Raw genomic sequence first — 23,507 nt, forward strand, 5'->3', positions numbered from 1 at the left:
CTATTTTGGTGGGATTCCTGTGGCATGGTATTTTGATCTGATTTCTTCTTCAGTTTCATATGTGTGAATGTTTTGTTCCTTTCACGATCCATTTCACTCTAATTATGTTTCATTTTCAAGGTGTGATAAGCAGAATTCATATTTGTATGATCTGTTTTGGGAAAATCATCATAGATTGTTTCATTTATTCAGTTTAAAAAGAATTCATGACCCTCATGCTCTTTTTAGCATCTCACTAGTCTAAACCATCTCATAACTATACTACAAAGTTTAAAGTACCTTTCCTACCTTTCCCCATTAGATGTTTGCAATTCTGATTCACTTTGCCCTGACCTAGTTCATTCTCTGACATAATTCACTCATCCTTGTGACTACCCAACCAAATCAAATAAAACAACCCTCTGCACTTTACATCTAGCCTAAAACCCTAATCTATCCAGCCCTCTTGGCTGCGATCCTTTGGAGAGAGCCCTCTCTAGCTTGGTTGTGCTAGCTACCAAGTCAAAAGATTGGCCAGTGGTTACCTTAGCTGGACTCTTACTCAGCCTTGGAGATCTGGAGGCGTGATAACATATTGGCGTCATTGTCAGGGATCGAAAGCTCTATCTTCCCCAGGAAAGAATGATAATGATTTAGATCTAATTGTTGATGGTGAACAACAGTTGGACACATAGGAAGGTTGTACCATTCACCTGGTGACTCCATTGGTTGAAAGATCCAGAAAGTCAACACTTCATGGCGACTTCACTGCATTAAGATTAGTAGCTTGAAGAAATTTCAAGATGTGATCTGTTGCAAGAAGGTATGCTCCATTGAAAAGAGATCATATTCCAGGTTTCCCAAATAAAATTCCTAAGGTAAATTGGCAAAGCAATTTTCCTATGTTCAAATATGTGAAAGGTTATGATGTTGCTCTTCATCGGGTGAGATTTCACATGCATGTGCGTAGATTAAATATTGATTTTTTAGAAGACTACTTGATGAAGATATTCATGGCCACTTTGGAAGGTGAAGCCCAATCTTATTATGAAATTTTTCCAGCTTCTTGTGTTTATTGTTTAAAGGAATTTCATACCATGTTCTTTGAAAGGTATAAAGAATCTTGTCCATCCTTAATATTAGTTCAGAATTGTTGTAAAGATGTTGATAGTTTTATTGAAAATCTTGAGAATGTTTATGGAGATGATGAATTCATGGATGATGAGATCATGGAAGCCCTGTATGAAAATACATTTCAAAAGCATAAAGAAAGCTTAGAGGATACTTGTCAATATGCTCAAGAAATTTCACAGCAGGTTGAAGATCTTTGTACATTTGAAAATGATGGAAGACAATGTCTTATTTCAGATCTGCTTGCAGCAAAAGATGGTATGAAGGAAAATCAGGTTCCAATTTCAGATTGTGATAAGGTTAAGCTGGCTATTCCAGATCTAGATTTAGATTGTGATGATGAAGAGTATGTTGTTCTAGATCCCATGAAGGAGAGCTCTATTGTTGAGATCACCTTGAATGAAGAAAACAAAGTTATCGACCAAAGTTTTCTCACCCCATTAGAACAAAGTCTTCAAAAGGAGGTAATCTAGTCCCTTTATGAAAAACAAGATGAGATATTTTCTCAAGTAAGTGAAAAATATTCTTTGGATGACTCTGTGGTAAATGATATAAATTTCAGTTTTGTGTTTCAAGGACAATCTGAAGAAGCTAGTCACTTTGATATAATAGCTTCCTCTTTGTTTGAAGATGAAGGAATTGTCCATCTTAATAGTCAAAATGAATCACATGAAATGAATCAACAGTCTGATGAAAATTTATATACTCCTTTGCTTGAAATTAATGAAGATATTCAACATCCTTGTCAAAATTTAGGAGGGAAAGAAGACAATTATTTTTTTAGCAAAAGAAAACAAAAAGTACTTTCTCCTCTATCTGAAGATGAGATAGATCAACTCTTGGAAGTTCATGTTACAGCCCAAGCTAATGTAGTTTTGCAGTGTTCACATAGTCAAGAAGGTGTTAGTGAAACTTCTTCCACTTTTTAAAATGAGGACAATCTTGAAATTAGATTTATAGATTAGCTAACAGATATTGATTTCTTTCATGAAGATGATAGGGCTATCATGTTTGATAATCTTGAAGAATTTTTTCTGTTTAAGAATGACTTAGACTATGAATTTGAGGAGTATGATCTTGAGAGAGACATTATGCCAGAAATCGAGACAGAATTTCTCATGCTCGAGGAATTTACAGCCAACCCTCAGATAGCAGAAGGTTATACTTCCCTATGCCTTCCTATCAATCAACAACCAACCGTTCTTTGACATCAAAATGAAGAGACTACTTGTATTTTTGCTGCTAGATCTCAAGACAATGTAATGCTTCAGGATTTTCAAGTTCCCTTCGACAGTCTTTTGCAAGCATTGGAGAAGATGAATGTTGTCTAGTTTGTTATCATAAGCCTTGGTTTCAGTTGTTATTGTAAGTTTCCCACATGTACGTCATTCTGACTACTCGGGGAAAGTGAGAGAAGAATTTCAATAAGTAGCCATTTGCTGGATTGGTTACATTGGAAGGCTCACTTTACATGATTGTACATATTTCTTCAGTAGGTAGGTGGTTGTCATCAGGATTTGAAGCCCTGAAATCTCGATGGTCTGCTACGATTAATAATCTTTGTAAGTACTTTTTTCAGTTAAGTAAGTCTTGAGTCACTTTTTCAGTCAATTTCAAGTCAGTTTCGAGTCAATTTGTGTCAATTGAGTTGCCAACGTTTAGTCATGCATTCCAGTTTGAGTTTATTTTACCGTATTGGCCCATATGGTTAGGCTACTTAGTCTACGTTGTTCTTGGCACCTCCAAGGAGATACCATCCCCAAATAATGCCAATGTTAGATTCAGTATTTGCATACTTCCATCAGTGATCAAAATTCCTCTTTTACATCATATTAGTGTCCCATTTGAGATTTTTATCATTCCACCTAGGTCTTCATGCAAAAATTTACTCACTGATGGTAGCCCGAAATCAAAAATCACACTCCCCTCTAAAAAAGTTGTATTTGTTGGCCCACCTTCATGTGTCTTGTTGAGCATCCATTTGACTATAAAGGATCACTTCATCATGTCTTATGTCAGTCAAGTCCACCTGCAGCCTAGTAATTCAAGGTCCCATTAGGTCATTAGGGTTTCCAAGGTTCCAATAAAACTCCATTCCATTGCATAAGACCAACAAGTAAAGGGTGATCAAATAACATCTCTTCACCATGTGAAGAAGATTTGTAAAGAGAAATGCTTACTTCATCATGTAATTTTGAGTTCAAATGTAATATTTTTAATTATCATTTTGTAATTTTATGCCATTTAAATGTAATAAGTACAAGGTTCCCAAGTTGTTAACTCAGTGTTCAGAAGATGCCAGACCATAAAAAGATTAATTTGTCAAAGGAAATAGTGAAGTGAAAGGGTAAATTTTCAAAGGGTTTAGTGAATGCCAAAGGGAGTTGTCTTTTCCCAAGGGTGTTGAAATCATCATTTTCCACAAGAACTAAACCCTAATTTCCTCTCCCATAGAGCTAGGGTTGGATATAGAATCAGAGAAATATGAGCAGAGGAGGCCTAAGGGAGGTCATTTTAGTAAGTATGAGGTTGTTCCAACTCATAAACATCATACCTCCATCATTTTTCAAGAAGACATTCCAAGGGACAAATCATTTGCCACACATAGGGCCAATTTTGCTTCCAAGTATGTTTCCAACCAAACAGAGATGAATTTTACAAAATTGAGAGAAGTTTTTTCCATAATAGTCCAAGGATGAAAAACCTCCCTTAGGTTTTACATAGGTGTTATGGTTTTGGAGAAATGTCAAAAATATAGTTGCTACAAGAGAGTTGCTGCACTTTTGGAGTGACCTTGAGAAAATCAATTTTTCTCCTATATGGATTGTCCAAATGACTTTCTTGATGATTCAAATGATAACTAGGCAGAAAGAGATTTCCAATTAGCTATCATGAGCTCAATTTGGAGTTGAGAATGACCTCCAAACGTTTCCTGAAAGAGCACACTTCATTTTTGCACCCTCATTCTGCACTTTGTGAATAGTCTTGGGAGAATAAACTTTTGAAGGGTCAAATCAAGTCCATTTTGAAAACTTAAGGTACATTTGGAAACTAGATAGGACAATATTTCCAATGAGCTATCATGGGCTCATTTTGGACACTGGGAAGGCAGTGAAAATCAACCTACAACTTGGAGGGCGCGTTTGACCAGAGTGTTGTGTGTTTGCCTTAAAACGCTGCGTGTTTCCTAAGGGTTTTGCGCGCTTGTAAGGAGAGGGCATGTTTTGACTATTTTGCACTATATCATCTCCAAGCTTCTAGATGTGTCACCAACATGATCTAGCAAACAAGTAGGTTGAAATCATATCACTCCTCTCCTCCACAGTTGAATTATATGGTGTTTCATTGTGTTTTCGTGTCCTATTAAATTCAAAACCCTAGTAACATAGACCCATTCCTAAATTTCATTTTATAGCATCCCACTACCATTCCTACATTTCAAAACTACCCCCTATCACCTCCCTCATATCGCACATCCCCATTTTCATCTCCTCAATTTCCTCACACCATTCCATACTCTCTACACCTACATTCCATTTCATCATCTCCCTAGGGTTTGACTCCAATAACTCATGGCAGAAGAAGAGAACAGAAGTCATAGTGAGGAAGAAAGACAGGAGAGGAGGCTATCTAGGAGAGGAGGGAGAATCATTAGACATGAGTCAACCAATACCAAAGAACTCATGGCATCTCTCATCACTGTGACATGATTTAACTAGGGCAAAACTCAAAGTTGCAAAAGAGAAGATTGAAGCCTTGACCACGCAAGAGGAGAAAAGGAGGCTAGACATTCTTGCCAAGGAATATCTCCATGCCCCAAACACATGATCAGCCATCATCCCACCAATGTTGACAAGAATTTTGACCAAATTTTTGCAATTTATGAATTACTATGTTTTTTGAGGCATTTTTAGCATAGTCAAAAGGTCAAACATGTAGCACCTAGGGTGTTGCACTCTTTTTTGGGGCATATAATGAGAAAAAGGTCGGAATATTTGGATTCAGAGTGATGAGGACATGCACCCTGTGCATTTGCTAAGAATTCTGAAATAAATGGGTCAACCAAAAAGGTCAAAAACCACCCAAAAAACCACATTTATGCCTCATTTCTAGCTTTGGCACTGCCCGTTTACCAGTCTTGGGAGATTGAGTTGCTGATAGGGAAACTGAGCTAGAAATTTAAAACTGAAGACATATCTAGAAATTAGACTTGAAGGGCTTTCCAATGAGCTATCTTGGAGCAAATTTGGACATTGGGAAGGCGCCCAAAAGAAGTCCCGAACTTCGAGGGTGCATTTGACACTGAAAGGGCGCATTTGACAAAGAGAGGGTGTGTTTGACAGTGTTCTCCAATTTTCACTATTTCTCTCCAAATTGATTTTCACCTATGGGAAATTGATGTTTTACTGATGTAATTGATAATGATGATGTAATTGATAATGATGATGTAATTATTATGTTTTTTATTGTTATCTAGGGTAAATACATTAGTTAAATGGCCTACATGACTTGTAATGAATCAGTTTTCTTAAGTTAGGGATGAGTCACTTGGACCACCCTATACTCAAGCTATCAATTCAGTCTTTCTTGCAACTACTCCTCCTCTCATGGATTTGACCCCTAAGGCTAGGATGAGTTGGTTTGAGGCCTATATTATGTATTTTTTTAGTCATTTTACAGGTTGGACTCTCTTGGATGTTGTGATAGATTTCAGACTTTGGCATGGAATATATTGGATGAAGTTGCAACTATTTTGGTGGGATTCCTGTGGCATGATATTTTGATCTTGTTTCTTCTTCAGTTTCATATGTGTCAATGTTTTGTTCCTTTCATGATCCATTTCACTATAATTATGTTTGATTTTCAAGGTGTGATAAGCAGAATTCATCTTTGTATGCTCTGTTTTGGAAAAATCATCATAGATTATTTCATTTCTTCAGTTTAAAAAGAATTCATGACCCTCATGCTCTTTTTAGCATCTCACTAGTCTAAACCATCTCATCACTATACTACGAAGTTTAAAGTACCTTGCCTACCTTGACCCATCAGATGTCTGCAATTCTAATTCACTTTGCCCTGACCTAGTTCATTCTCTGACATAATTCACTCATCCTTGTGACTACCCAACCAAATCAAATCAAACAACCCTCTGCAATTTACATCTAGCCTAAAACCCTAATCTATCCAGCCCTCTTGGCTGCGATCCTTTGGAGAGATCCCTCTCCGGCTTGGTAGGGCTAGATACTAAGTCAAAATATTGGTCTGTGGTTACCTCAACTGGACTCTTCCTCAGCCTTGGAGATCTGGAGGAGTGATAACAAGAGTATCGGTCCTTTTCCTTTCTTGAATGATAAATCCTTCAAGGAAATCATATATGCTTATCCAATCCTCTAGGTATCATTATTTCCTGATGGACTTCACTAATACTTATGGTTTCTAGTCCTGGTCTAGTGCTTCACACATAAAGATAAAAACTATCCACCATCACTCCCTCTCAAATATGGAGTATACCCTTCTCCTATGCAAGGAGACTCCTTTTACTCTCTCTCAAATCTAGGGGAGATTCCAGAGTTCTTTATAGAAGTCATAACCATAGTTTTTTTTCACTTGTATTTTATTCAACTATCAGTTCCTCGAAGTTTGCATGGATCCCTCTTTCCTCCACATCTCATAATGCTCAACATGCTTCCTTTCTGGTATTACAGGTCAAGAACCATATTCTAATGATATGTTTCAGGTTATCCATCAATTTCATCTTGTCTTTATTCATGAAGGAATTATGTTGAGCCTTTCTAGACTTCAAGTTGTTCATAGTTTCCTTGAAAGTGATCTTTGAACTTGTAGTTCGAACTTTGACCTTCAATTTATCTTCTCGCAATGCTACCTATTGCCCCAAGATGATCACCTCTTGGTTTCAGAGTTTCCAGGTACTAGATGTTGACTTTTCCTCAAAATTCCATTTACACAGTTGTATTTTTCCTCAACTGGCATCTTGTATTCTTGCAACATCCTCCCAGGTAGCAAGACCAACATATTAACGAGATAACCAAAACAAAATCACATGACTTTACCTCATTATGAATTTCTCATCATCAAAATCCTTAATTTTCATCTCCATATAAGTCTTCCTTCATATATCAGAGTGCCCAAGGATCCAACTTGATTACCAAGTTGCCATTCTTCTTTCAGAGATTATGCCATATGTTGATCATTAATATATACACATTCTAGAGAGAGTTACAATACTTCTCCAGTAATTCAATTTACATCTACTTTAGACATCATTTAATCAAATGAAAGATTCATTATTCATGTGACCAACCTTTCTTCTAGGATCATATGAATCCCACCCAAAGGTTACTTTTAAATGTGTATTCCTAATCTTTCACACAATAATTTAGCTATGTGCATTTTACAATGGGCTTATGACTTGTCCAACTACATTCCTTCGTCCCATTTTATATTGATCTTGTCATAATTCTTATTCAAAGAGTCTTGAATCTTATATGATCATGAGGATTCACCTTAGAAAAATGACCTCCTTTAACATATTGTTAGACAATGTCTGGATGAATACTTATGCAAAATGGTTCTCGATATTTACATTTTTAAAGGACTATATGAATTCAAGAAAAATAAGTAGAATTAAACTATGCTACTATCACATGCTTCTATCTACGATGCATACTCACAATGATGTATAATTACTCCATCAATGACCTTTATATCATTGGTCTTCGCAGGATCCTTCCAGTTCCCTCCTTCCATCATGCTTATCATAAGGACTACCTTGCTTATCCATCCTTCTCATTTTTCTTCTTTCACTATGTACCTACAACATTTCCTGATAAGTACAACCAAGAAAAATACAATTACAAAAGCATGATGAAAATTTAGTTAACCTATGGTTTCCGTAGTCTCCTTAGAGGATAAATTCTTAGGTTTCTTAGACACAAACAATAAATACCTTGAATTTTTCATTGAAAGGTCAGCTCTAGGGTTTTCGATGTCACTTCCTAGGAGTTGTCCAATTCATTCCTCACTATGTTTTATTATGTAGTAGATACTTCTTACAAAACCTACATGAAAAATCTAGGGTTTCTATTAGGGAACAAATACGATTAGGGTTAGAGATCCTTGCTAGGGTTTTGTATTCCATCTAATGCTTCTAATCCCTAGATACCAAAACTTTTGAAAATCTACAAACCCTAGATATTGGCTTTACAAAGCATGCTACAAAACCCTAAATCAGACCCTTTGAAATGTACACAAAACAAGTTTTTTGTACATACCTCATAGTCAAGGACTATATACCTTTATCTTCCATGATTACTTTGTTGCAAGTGTTAAAAATTGTAGCAAGAAAGGCTCAATTTGACTTTAGCCTTAGTCAAATTGAGTAAATCAAAGTTCCACATCAGAAGGAAAACTTGGAGGGAGTTAACTAGTGTGACATGGCTCTTGTCACTTAGTTACCTCAGTAAATTCGAGTTAGGCACTTGGAGTTCAGTTATGCATGTGTTGATTGCTATATTTTAGCAATCTAGTTCAATTATTTTTTAATTGTATTTAGTAAACTGACCTCTAATTATTGATAGAGTCAGTTAAAGGTTAGTTGTGCAGTGGGAAAAAATTATAACTTAAAGATATGTCAGTTAACTAATCAATCAACCCAAAATAGCTAATACATGCATGAAATTCGAATTCCTCAGTTGAAGTGGAAACGACAAGGCAATGCAACATGAGTTGTATACTAGTCTGAGTGTACAATTGTTGCATGCAATCAATAGATCTCTCCTTGGGAATTGCAAAATAAAATAGGAGGAGATTCCTATCTTTTAGGGGCTAATTTATTTAGGAATTGTGCAAGGAAAGAAGAGGTTAGATGAGAAAATAATTGGCTAAGTGTTAGCCATACTTTCTCATTTAGCAGAGAGAACAATTATTCTTTTGTAGGTTATGCTTAGAGCTCGAGCAAGCAATTGAAATAGTTTTCTATTCAAATGATTAATATAAAGAGGCTTGAGGGGTTTTTCCTAGTTGGATTCCCCTAGAAATTACTGTGTACTTGTAGTTTTTCTTGTTGCGTGTCTATGAATGTTGTTCTAAATTTTCATTTCCATTTTGTAGATCAATAGAGTAGAATTGTACCTCTTGTTTTTCAGTTTGAAATCTTGACCATTTGCAATTTCTGTAAAATTTCTACATGGTACCGATCCCTAAAATCACATTAGAACTAGTATTTCGAACTTGTCTCTCAGGAATTTCGAACTAGCAGCTTCAGTGCAACAATTTTTCTTCAAGATCAGTTGAATGTCTTTTAATGGACTGAGATTGGAGTATTCCTTGGAGGATAACTCAAATTTCATATCCTGGAAGGATTGAATGGATGCAGTGCTTGATGACAATGGTCTGTTAGAATATGTTAAAACTTACATTGTGAAGCCCCAACAGTATGACAGATAAAAATTAGCCCAATTGAAGAAGGATTTTGGAAAGGCCAGGAGAATTCTTCTGGAAGGTGTGAGAGACCACGTGGTCTCAAATATCCATGGAAAAGAGACACCATTTTATATGTGGAAGACATTGACTGAGCTATTCAAAAATAGCAGTGACCATATAAAATTAGCCCCGAAAGACAAATTTCAAAACATTATAATGCAACATAATGATACTATTCCACAATATATCTCCAGGTTCACACAAGTTCAAGATGAGTTTAGAGGGGTTGGGGTGAATGTTGCAGAAGATAACCTGGTGAGCCTAGCTCTTCTAGGCCTTCCAAAATCCTGACACAACTACCATGACTCTGTGAATGGAAGGGAAAAAATACTGATTTGGGAAAGATTGTGGTCTGATTTGGTTCAAGAATAGTTCAAGATAAATACCAGAGACAGAGCTTCATCTAGAGCAAAGGATGAAGATAATTTTGCATTGGGTGGGAAGGGGAGTAAGGGAAAAGGAAATAAGACCCAAAGAAAACTTAAATCCAACCAAAATAATGGAAAGAAGAAAGCTTTGATCAAGATAAAATGCTTCCACTGCCACGAATATGGGCATTATGCAACAAAATTCCCACAAAAGAAGTCTACCAAGAAGCCTTCATGAGGAGCAGGAGGTGAAGCACTAGCTTCACAATTCAATATGCTTCACCCTAATAGCATGCATGGCTAACACTGTTATGGGGAGTGTGTGGTACATTGATTCTGGTGCCTCATTCCATACGACATGATGCAAGGAGTTTTTCAATATCTTAGAGGAGAAGGACCTCTAGATGCATATCGAAATTTGGGATGTTGAGAGGTACAATGCTACAGGAATTGATATTGTCACCTTTGAGAGGGAGAAAGTCTCTCCTCTTTGCCTCAATGATGTTATGTTTGTATCTGGGTTGAAGAAGAACATGATATATGTAGCAGTATTGGAGGATAAAGGCTATGATGTTATTTTCAGTAAAGGGAAATCCTTTCGAATACACATATATACCAGGCAAGTGAGGTAGATCAGGGTTCGAGTGAAGAACATATACAAACTTGAGGTGGGAGATTGAACTACATTGAGTAGTAAGGCTGAAAAAGTGCAGAGTCTAGATGTTGGAAAACTTTGGCATAAGAGATTGGGTCATACATACCATGGTGCCTTAAAAATCATGTAACAAATTACCGCATGTCTCCCTAAAGGCTCCCTTGACCAGCAGGATGTCTGCAAGGGCTGCACATTGGGGAAATATGCCAAATCCAGTTTCCATGACTGAGATAGAAGAGAAGATGAAGTATTGGAGTGAGTCCACTTTGATGTTCGTGGACCCTTTTCTACAATCTCAACAACAAAACATAAGTACTATGTTATTTTTATTGATGATTTCTACAGAAAATGTTGGATCTTCTTCATGCGGAAGAAGGATGAATTTTTCTCAATATTTGTTGAATTCAAAGCATTGGTTTAGAAGGAAACTGGGAAGAAGGTGAAGGCTCTTAGGAGTGACAATGGACATGAATTTGTTTCACATGCCTTCAAGGATTTTTGTGCCAAAGAAGGTATTCGAAGAAAAGTGATAACACCCCATAACCCACAACAGAATGGGGTAGCTGAAAGGAAGAAAAAAAACATAGTGGCTTCCATTACATCTATGGTCAGAAGCATGCAACACCACAACCTACTTGTAGAACCAGAGTCCTCATAGAATTCTTGGTATGATCACATCGAAGGAATATTTCTCTAGGAGAAAGCCTGATGTGACTCATTTTAGAATGTTAGGAGCATTAGTTTATCATCATGTATCCAAGGATTCAAGGAAGAAACTTGAGCCTACAACAAAGTTGGGAACTTTTGTAGGGTACATTGAAACACCACACAATTACCGGGTGTATTTACCTTTAGTTAGGATGACAATGGTGAGGAGAGATGTCAAGTTTGATGAGGAGAAGGCTATGAGATGCTCTATGGAATGAGAGTTTTGTATCCCACTAGAGCAGGAGCTTATAGCTCCAAAGGAGGATCATTAAGATGAGCTTTAGGAGGTTGTGGAGCAGCCACATGCAATGGATCAAACAAGAGGTAGAGTGGAGGCATCATCTCAACCATAATCTTTTAGAGAGGGGAGAAAGAGAAACAAAGAAGCTGATAGATTGTTACAGGATTCTAGGGAGAACGTGGAACCCCCCCTACATCACAACGTAGGTAGATGAGGTCACCTGATAGTACAGTGGATACATGGATTTAATGGCAGATCTCATTGAGACAAAGTCTTATTCATTTGAGGAAGTAGTTTCTGAACCTATTTGGATTAATTCCATGGTGGAAGAATATGAATCCATCATGAAGAATAATGTATGGGAGGTGGTGCCAAGACAAGAAGGGAAATTAGTGGTTGGTTCCAGATGGATCTACAAAGTGAAGCATGTGGTTGATGGGAGCATCACGAAGTATAAGGACAAATTTGGGGCCAAAGGATTCTCTCGGGTAGAGGGAGTGGACTATGAGGAAAATTTTGCACCAATTGCAAGATATTCCTCAATCAGACCCATTCTAGCATGGTTGCACACATGGGGTGGAAAATCCACTAGATGGATGTGAAGATCGCCTTTCTTAAAAATGTTGTTGAGAAGGAAATTTTCATAGAGAATCCAGAAGGAATTGAGACATATGATCGGGAGTCACATGTGTGCAAACTCAAGAGAGCATTGTATGGTCTCAAGCAGACGCGCCAATCATGGTACACTCAGATCGACAATTTTCTCAGTGGATTGTGCTTCACCAAAAGTGAAGTAGATGCAAACCTCTATCACATTGTGGTAGATGGTAAGTTTATTATTCTTCTTTTGTATGTTGATGATTTAATATTGACATGTGATGAGCAGTTGATCTGCTCTTGCAAAGAGGATCTTACAAGGGAATTCGATATGAAATACATGGGCGTAATGCATTACTTCCTCAGGCTATAAGTATGTAAAGGTGATGGTGAATTGTTTGTGTCTCAAGGGAAGTATGCCTCTGAAATACTTTAGATATTTCACATAGAGAATTGTAAGCCTATGGACACACCCCTAGCTACAAACTGGAGGAATGTGAATGCCACTCTAGGAGAAGAGGTTGATGCTACCATTTACAGGCAACTTGTGGGATCTTTGATGTATCTTGTGAACATAAGACCTGATATGTGCTATGCAGTAAAATATCTTAGTAAAGCTATAGTGAGGCCTACCAAGCTGTATTAGAAGGAATCAAACCATGTGTTATGGTACCTCAGAGGCACTACCGAGTATGGATTATGGTACAAGAGGACAGAGGGAGTGAAGCTCCAAGGCTTCACCGATGTAGATTGGGAAGGAATTCCATCAGATAAGAAAAATGCTTCATGTGCTATCTTCAGTGTTAGGTCTGCAACTCTTTCCTGGTACAACAAGAAGAAAAGGTCTACGGCACTCAGCTCAACAGAGGTTGATACATGGCTGCAAGTCAAGTAGCATGTGAGGCCATATGGATAATCAAAATACTTGTGGGTCTTTTCAGTTAGGAGATGGATTAGATAGTGATATATTGTGATAATCAAAGTTGTATTAAGCTCTTTGAGAAACCGGTATTTAATAGGTCCAAGCACATTGATATTTGATATCATCATTTACGAGATTGTGTGCATAGGAGAATTATGTTGTTACAGTACATTCCAACTAAGGAGAAAGATGCTGACATCCTGACAAAGGCATTGTCAAGAGATAAATTTGAATTCCATAGGTGCAGGATAGGGGTGGTGAAAAATCTCTTTCTTTCTAAGAGGGAGTGTTAAAAAATGTAGCAATAAAGGCTCAAAATGACTTTCTCCTTATTCAAATTGAGTAAATCAAATTTCCACATCAACATGACAACTCGGAGGCAGTTAACTAGTGTGACATGGATCTTTTCACTTAGTTAGCTCAGTAAATTCAAGTTAGGGGCTTGGAGTTTAGTTATGCATGTGTTGATTGCTAAATTTTAGCAATCTAGTTCAGTTGTTTTTAGTGGTATTTATTTAACTAACCTCTAACTAATTATAGAGTTATTTGAAGGTCAGTTGTGCAGTGGGACAACAATATAACTTATAGATTTGTTTTTCAATTGATCAATGAACCCAAAATAGCTAATGCATACTTGAAATTCGAATTCCTCAGCTGAAGTGGAGATGACAAGGCAGTGTATCAGGAGTTGTATACTAGTCTGAGTGTACAGTTGTTACATGCAGTTAGGAGATCCATCCTTGGTAATTGCGCAAGAAAATAGGAGTTCCTATCTTTTAGGAGTTAATTTACTCAGGAATTGTGCAAGGAAATAGGAGGCTAGATGAGAAAATAATTAGATAAGTGTTGGACTGAGTTTCTCATTTAGCAGAGAGAACAATTATTCTTTTGTAGGTTGTGGTCAAAGCTCGAGAAAACAATTGTAATAGTTTCTCTATTCAACTGATTAATGAAAAGAGGCTTGAGGGGTTTTCCCCAGTTGGGTTCCCCTAGAACTCACTATGTACTTGTGGTTTTTATCATTGCATGTCTATGCATGTTTTTCTAAATTATGATTTCCATTCTGCAGCTCGATAAAGTAGAATTTTTTTTTTTTTTTTGAAATCTTGAGCAGTTGCAATTTCTATAAAATTTCTATAGAAGTACCTTATACAAGATATTTATCTCAAGAGATCTCAAAATTTCCTTCAAGATCCACCTTGTCTAAAAATTCCAAATTTTGCTGCTCCTTGAAGACACTATTACAAATCATTCTCATCCTTCAACGTGACTACTTTCCAAGGATAAATACTTAATTTAATGGTATAGTTTGATCTTAAACCTTCAAGAGAGACCTGTTGTCCTTCTTCTCTATATGATACGACAAATCCTTTTACCATACTTCTTTCATTAGAACATGCCTGAAATCCTTCCACATAAATTGGCCTAGCTTTTCTCTACTAGGTGAATTCTCTTGCTTGCAAAAAAATGACTATTTCTACCTCTTTGATCCCCAAAAGGCACTTAGATTTCCATGGAGATCTGAAGCATATTTATCGAATTCACCCCAATTCTTTCTTATTTTGGTGCTCTTGGAATCAATTTCGCAATTACAGTCCCTCTTAGATAGGACTTGTCATAGTAGCCTTTAAGACAAACCTATATTTCTCCTTATAAATTCATATTTTCATTTTCTTTAAGAAACCCTGATTCACGGGCCCTCTAGCCTATTATGGGCCTTCAAACTTTACATTATATATATTTCTCTCCTTGAACCTTTGTGACACCATAAATCTGGACCACTAGTAATGGTTGCCTTCATAAATTCATAAGAGCCCTAAATTATTCATCGCTTTGCTTTGTTTTCCATAGGGACATTCTCTGTTTGATAGCTCACATTTTTTTGAGTGATATAGCCTTAACAACAATCTTGATCTAACTTGGATTTTACACAGGATCACCTACAAGTTTTCAATCCTACCAATACTTGAGGATAATGGATTTATACAGAAGCACTTATGGCCTTGATTTCTCTTTAACTCGACTTAATAATATTGTAAGATGAACCCTAAAACAAGTTTGTCCTTCTCCTTTAATTCCTTCGCTCTATTAGCCCAAGTCTACGACCTTAGTCACAGGGATAATCCTAGAAGTGATCCTTTAGCTGCCTTGTTTCATTTTCCTTAGCTTTGATACCATGTTAGAAAATTAAAGATTAAGGCATATTATTATTCCATTTTCCATACATGACATGTATATGTGATATTTAGTTATTCTGGTTGCTTTATTATGCTTATTTTTATCATCAAATAAATTCCAAAACAATGCATATCACAACCATAAGAGAGGGACACCATAAATAGGCTCCAAGCCGAGCCAAAACCCCTCCAAAGAGAAAAACCCACAATAAATTCTTCTTATAGAATCAAACTAATGAAGATGTCCAAGACCAAATCCTAGACCTTTGCTTCCACCAATCAATTAGCGAAACTTCCTCCATTAGTTCTCCAAGGAAAGTGAAATTAGGATTCTCCAAAAGGATGAGTTGTAGTACCTCCTTAACCTTAGACCTGAGGTAACCCTAGGTACTACACATAGAATAAACCTCTCTTCCTTCACATACCTTAAAGACCTTCCTCTTCCACCTCCGCACCTCCTCCTAGCCGCAAAACGAAACTCAGACTTATGCAAGTCACTTGTATTGCTAAAGAGGCTGAAGTGGTGTCTTTATATAGCCTTTACATGTGGGTTTTAAGACTACATAAGGCTGACTTTTACTTTGTTGTCCAACTTGATTTATTGGAGTATATTGACACTTCTAAAATACGAAATAGAATTTCTTTCTTTAATAAAAGTGCCCAAAAGGGTCTCTTACAATGTGACAATCACTCTTTGACTTATGTAAACCCTAGAAGCCTACATTGGATGCTTGATCTAATTATAAAATGACTTAAGCATGAAACCCACGCTTCACAAATAAATTTTATTTTATCATTTTCTTTCTTCTTTTGATAGATACATAAGAATTACATCATACATGAGTCAAATGACAATTATGAAGACTGGAACTAGTTACAATTACCAATAGATGGGGATCTAATCATGGTTGTTGAAGCTCCAATCAGAGTTTATAAGAGCAGATAGATGGGATGAGGAGAGACACAAGTGAGGGGGTTATAATCTAGTCAATGTGAATTTCTCACTACATAGTGATTCAGTGAGTCAATAGAGTAGCATCAATGATTTAGGGAGCAACAAAGAAAATTTTGGAGGACATTCCCACTGTCTAGGTAAATCCTCTCTGTGGACAGAGATGATCCCTCTAGCCCAATGAGTGGGTCTAGCAACCAAAGTGACAATCTACTAGACACTTTCCTAAGTTGAAATTGAAAAGAGAGACAAAGAAGATGACCTACCTCATTCTGATGCTATCTATATCTCCTTTGTTGAAGACCTTGAATCACTTGCATCACGATCTTGTTCCCGTTGCTCTCAGCATTTATGCACCTACACAAGAGATCAAGACACAACAAGACATGCAAATAAAAATAGCATATTCAAAAGAAACCTACTTAATTGATCAAGGAATGTTAAGCTAAATGATACATGAGCATACACATTTAGGGAAAATGAACCAGCAGTTGTATATTAATAGAAAATAAGGGGAAGCATACAACCAAGCCCTAATGTTGATAGGCTCTCCTTAATTGAATATCCAAGTCCAAGGTAAGCTCTCCAAGCACTCCTTCTCCAAACCAAATGAGTAGCATATAGGCACAATCTTAGCATAAGGGTGCAAATAGGCATAGACCAACTAGCCTCTAACCAGCAACCATTTTGGAATGGGAGAGGATGAATATATAGGCTAGGAAAGGGAGTTAGGATCTCTCCAAAGATAGGAATTGCCCCTCATCTCAAGGAGGTAGCTCATATGGATAAGACCAAGAGGCCGAGTTGGGAGAATTCGACCTCATCTATGCTGAACAACCTCCAGCTCGCCGCTCTAGAAGATTCTAGCTCACGAAGCTTCTCATCCTCTTTAGAAAAATTGCCTTTTTAGGATCATCATGGGTATATGAGAAAACATAACGATGGCATCGCGGGTCTGGTATAGTGAAACAGGAGACCATTGCGGTTTTTAGCTTCATAAGAGCGATGATTCTCAAATTAGGGTTTAAGAGTTATTTCCTTCAAGGGAAGCTCAAGGCATTTTCCAATCAATGTCTTAGGAAGGATCTGAACTGCATATATGAATGAGTACACTGCATTATGGTCATGTTTCGAGCACTTCGGGGTATGTCACAAGGAAGTGCAGGAGGTGTGACAAAATACTGTGTAATAGATGCCCCCTAAAGCATCAAGGCAGAACATGGACTGATGGTTGAGATGATTTACAAGCTTTTGCAAGGACGTGGAAAAACACTGTTAAGAGACCTGCAAATCAAGGATTCATTGACATATACATATATGATGCCAAAAAATGAATTCCCGGTATGGACGCAGCCATCCGGATAGTAAGGACTATATGAAAGGATCCATGGCATGGGAACAACTATCCAATACAGAAGGATCATCTGTAATCTAAGATCCAAGGCATGGACACATCCATCTGATATAGAAGGATCATCATAAATGTAAAGTCCCATGGTATGGTCACAGCCATCCGTATAGCAGAAACATGTGTACAATCATGAATAACATATAACTCCACACAACCTAAGTCATATCAGACAAGACTCAGGGTCTTGAGCTCCATCCTGACCTTATCAAAGTACAAATTCTAACATGTGAATGACTGTGCTGAACTCGAAAATATTAGAAAACCACCTGATTACCTGCCAATGATGTGGACCATTAACAAGTACGAGAGGAACCATCCATAATGACAATGGCTCTCAAGATATGACAATACAATCCCTAAATGTGATAACGAAGCTGAAGTCGAACACTCATGGAATCACCCGATCGAAGGCCAATAGTGAAAACCTGTCATCGTATGTGATGAAATTTACATTAACGCATGCAAGTTCTAAGGTATTGAAAGGGAGTTTCTAAGCCATCTTCCTAGATAATGAGCTGAAGTCGACAAGAAGTGACCTGTCGAAGGAGAGTCATAATGAGTCCCCTATCATAAACATGAAACAAGGAATAAAGTGGATTGAAATGAGTAGGATCCAAGACTGTGACAAAAGGTCAGATAATGTATAGGTAGTAAATTGCAGATAGGACTTCTCTTGAACATATTGGAAACACGACTTCAGAGTGTGGTAGAATTAAACTCAACATAGGACCAAGGGTCATAATGACGAAGTGGAATAAATCAAATTAGAGGAAAAATGGATTACCCATACTTGGAAATACAAGTGACTAATTGAGGACGTTCCAAACCTGACACAAGAAATAGATGAGTGTCATGTTCAAGAGCGACATGCTACCTATACAAGAGATGTTTCACTTTCACTTTTTCCCCACTAATTCTAGTGAGCACCTCTTTATTTTTACACAAGCTTGAATAGGATACCATATGCTTGTTGTATAAGTTCACCCTTCGAATGAATCCATCCTAGCAAGTTTTACAAGTCCTAGGAAGGAGAAACTCATGCTAGTCATGGTGACAAGTCTTTTGTCGTAAAAATTTTAATGAGTCCGACAGAAGAATAACTCAGTATATTTTTCATATTTAGAGAGTTTGAAAAAGAGACGAAAAAGGAAAACTCCAAAGGTCCCTTTTCGTAATTTGTCTCTTGAACCCGAAAAGGTAGAAAACAATATTCGAGAGAACCTCCTAGCCATGTTTGATTAATGTGTTCCTTTCTCATATGATAACTCAGTCTAGAAAATGGTTAAAATTATACTGGGTAGACCTCATTTCATTTACTTTTATGAGTTTGAAACGAAAAGTTCTTGGAATTATTTTCATATTCCAAGAGTCAGAAAAGAGCTGAAAGACAACTCCTCCTGGAGGAATGAGTGGTATAAAAGGATAGAAACTAGTTCCAGTCATGATGGAACCACTCAAAACATGTAAAGGTAAAGAAGTTGGCTAATAAGACTACTCATCGCATATGTTCCTCAGGAAAGGGTAAAACAACCAAGGCTCATCTAGAAAAAATTGACTGATAAAAATGACAATCATGAGAGGTAAAATGGGAATGATTTCATTTTTACACAAGATTGAAGCATGAGAAACTATGCCTGAAATGGTTTCATTTTTACACAAGCTTGAAACATGAGAAACTATGCTTGAGTATACTTGAAGATGGTTTCATTTTTCACAAGCTTGAAACATGAGAAAAAACTATGCTTGGATTTGGTTTCATTTTTACACAAGCTTGAAACAAAGATAAAATATGCTTGAAATAAGTTTGCATGCCCCCAAAATAATGACTCAATTCAAGGCACATGCCCCCCAAGCTTCATTTCGTTCACCTAAGTAGACTGTTGGTTACTAACAATTGGATGGAGTGAAGATTTACTTACGAGATTAAGTGAAATGCTCGATTGGGATTTTATGAGATCTAATCAAAGACTTGAATTGGAAGGGGTTTGTTTCATTTTTTAATGAGCTTGACATAGGAAAAGAACCATGCTCATGACACCTATTTCATTTTTTAACGAGGTTGACATAGTAAAAGAACTATCCTCGTATCCCTTGTTTCATTTTTTAAGGAGCTTGACACAAGACAAGGAATTTTGCTCCACGCCCTTTATCACAACCCAAAAAGGGCCATGGCTTCCAAGAGGTTCTCATCATATGAGAAAACAACACTCTAGAAGGGATACATGTCCAGGGATCGAAATGAAAAATCGGGCTCCAATGCCCCTGGTACATGGTGTAGTACATCATCTACTATATCATAAGTGGATGTGGGCATGGAACAGGTGGCCACATAATTAATCTATGAGGGGGGTGGTACCGCCTACACATAAGAACCACTTAGGATGATGGTTTATTGGAAGTTGATTTAGGACCAATGAACGTAAGCCGATCAATGATCATAATGCTTCCTTCATGCAGGAAACACATCACTCGAAAGAGGTAATAAACAAGATCTCCCATGACATAAACATAGTCATGACCAATGAGTAGATTAAAATCTAAAGAGACTTGGACAACCATCACGTCTATATAGACAGACTTTCCTCCCAAAGTAACAGGAAATTTAGGAAGGATCCCTAACGGTTGACCGGTTCCTCTGTTAAAAGTTAATAGATTCTGGGTGATGGGGACAAGTTGAGGAGAAACTAAAGCTTTCCAAGGAGTTGAGGACAGGATTCTACAGATGCACCCTCGTCTATGATTGTGCTAGGTACAGCCATATGGTAAGTCTGTACTGTAATCTGGAAAGGCACATAAGACAGAATATGATATCCTACTAGTCGACACCAATCAAAAGAAGTGACTAAACTACTCAGAGGGGGTGTCGTAGGAACATGAGAGTTGCCCTCTTGCTCGATCGGAACAGTAGAAACACTCTCATGCACCTCAGGAACGAGAGGATTTTCCTCCAGTTCGTTCGAAACTAAAGAAACTAGAAGAAGCTTAGTAGTATGAGGTTCACTCTCTACCGAAAAGGTATGGTTAACTGAAGGTGGAGTCAGGTCTACCAAGTTCTCAACCAATGGTTGGTTGAGAACATACTCACGAGACTCACTTTCAGAGAGAGCGGGGTTGACCAAAGATGACTTTTGATTAATCATTATATCAACTAGTAAAGGATTAAGGGAAAGTTTTCGATACCCAGTCGGAAGACAAGGTTGAGAAGTGATAACGTTTTCCAACTCTTTGGAAGTTTCATCCATAAGAGGACAAAGGTGAATGAGATGATTACCTTCACACAACTTACAGGGAAATTTTACGTTTCCCTTTTTCCCATGGACTTTACTAGTTGAGGGTTTGTCACCAGCATGAAATCGAGAGGTGGATGAAAAAGGTCAATGTGAACTTGTGGACCATACTTCTAATACCTTGGGAATACCAGGACAATTCCAAATAAGGTGGCCACCCTTACAAAACATGCAAGGGAATTTTACTTTCCAAGGCTGGTTGACCCCTTACTTATTTTTCTTCTTCTTCTTCTTCGTCCTCTTCTTCTTCTTCTTAGCTTCCTAGTTACTAGAATCCAGACTTTCACCAGGCAAAGAGGAAGAACAGGGTGAAGAAATAGGCGAAGACGGCAAGGTGTCAACTTTAGGATTAACATAAGGTTGATGTTGTTCAGGGGGAGAAGAATTTAGTTGCAAAGCAGTTTGGATGCTCAGAACCACCAAGGTTGAAAATAACCAAACTGACAGACCAATGGTCAATCCAAGAAGGGACAACGTTACCATATAAGGACCTCCAGTATTTATGAAAGAAGGAAAAGGACTAGGATTCTCGTCAAATGGGTTCCCTTGACTGGTAGACTTAGGAAATGTTGCCATTGGTATCAACCTAAGATCTACTAAGGAATATTTCCACAGGAAGGATGTTGTTCCGTGGTCAATTAATTTTAGAATTTGAAACAAAAACTTTGTATTTTCATGTTTTAAGAGTTGAGAAAAGGATGAAAAGGTGACTCTAGTCACTTTTTTGGTTTAGTGAGCTTGAAAGGACAAGTGCTCGATGATCTTTTCAAATTTAAGGAGTCAAAAAAAGATCGAAATGACCACTCAGGTAACTCTAGGCAAAAGGGATTACCAAGTAAGCGTGAACTGCAATATACACCTTAGCAAATAAATCTACCAAGGACTTGACATACATGCAGGCAATCTCCCCAAATGATGTGTTCGGTGAATCATGTTTACAGGGCAGCAGACTCGGCTTCCTATGGATAAAGGTTTGCAACTTATGAGGGTCTCCATTTATATACTAGACGGCACAAGGAGCACAAGTCTATGCTAGCACTATCTAATGCAAGAGAGAATGACAACTGCTGAGTTTTATAGACGCTGGAACACATCTCTAGCCTATACCACTAAGTATGAGCATTAATGTTTCAAATGCTCCTTAAATTAATTAATAGATTTTAAAGTTAATCTTGAAATTATGTTTCGATTTCAAGGCCTTAACGATGTCACTTGTTACTAAAATGTAGCTAAATGATGAAATTGAGTTTTTTTCATTCGATGAAGGCTACCTATGTAGGGAAGAGAAACATCCAAATCATGCATCAAACAAGAAACAATGCATCAATGACAATTTTCCAATGCTAAATGAAAAACATGAAATCTTATCTTTCATTTCATAAGAAAATGCAATGGCCAAATAAAATCTTAAAGAGACCTTAAGATACAATGTAATCGAGTGAAAAAGAGAAAAAGAGAATGCAAAAATGAAATAATCATGAAAACCTCTTTCACATTAATTATTTTGAATGCAACAAATGCTTCAAAAACTACTTAAAAGATAAACACTTTCGCTTTCACTTTTTGAAACACAAAATTCAAAGAAAATACTTCCTTTCAGTTCAATTGAAAAACAAATAATTTTGTAATCCATTGCTTGCCAAATGGAACTAAAGTGACTTTCAAAGCATCTACTCAATTTGAAACTAATGAAAACAACTTAATACCCAAGAACCAAAAGTGATTTGCAAAAGACGTCCAAACACAAAAAGACTCTTTTAAGAAAGGTAATTGATCTCTGAAAAGAAGACCAATGAGTGAATGAAGGATGACCTAGAATTCCTAGAAACCCTAGAAGGAAAATCAAGCTCCAAACACACTTAAACCAAATCACGAGGCAATTTTAATCAGACAAACATTTCAAGCAAGACAAGGACACTTAAATCACACTGGTAAGCCACTGACATAAGGTAAAAAACTAAAAACAAGAAGACAAACCCTAATTTTCTTTATCCTCTAATATCATTGCACCTGTTAAAATAAAAACATCGATCATCGCTATTGTAATCAACAATATCCGTGATGTCATCGCCACTATCAGGGACAAAACCGCAATGGTTGAGAAATATAAAGAAAAAAGAAAAAATCTTCGAGAGCAACAGAAATCAAGAACCTTCAAGAAATTACCAGAAAGTGAAAATAGTTACAGACAAGAAAACAAGTCTGGGATTGGACGGTTGGTCAAACTCATCACAAAAAAAATGTGAAGGATTGGATGGAAAGGATCATAGGCTACCTAGTGGAGTCACCATTTTGTTGTCTAGGTAAATCCTCCCTACGAACAGAGACGATCCCTCTAGCCCAATGAGTGGGTCTGGCAACCGAAGTGACAATCTACTAAACACTTTCCTAAGTTGCAATTGAAAAGAGAGACAAAGAAGATGGCCTACCTCGTTCAAATGTTATCTCAATCTCCTTTGTTAAAGACCTTGAATCACTTGCATCACAAGCTCGTTCATGTTTCTCTCAGCGTTTATGCACCTGCACAAGAGATCAAGACACAACAAGGCATTCAAATACAAATAGCACATTCAAAAT

Source organism: Pinus tabuliformis, chromosome 1_2 (assembly GCF_031772625.1).
Source record: "Pinus tabuliformis cultivar Carrire ecotype Pingquan chromosome 1_2, CPIR1, whole genome shotgun sequence".
NCBI lineage: Eukaryota > Viridiplantae > Streptophyta > Pinopsida > Pinales > Pinaceae > Pinus > Pinus tabuliformis.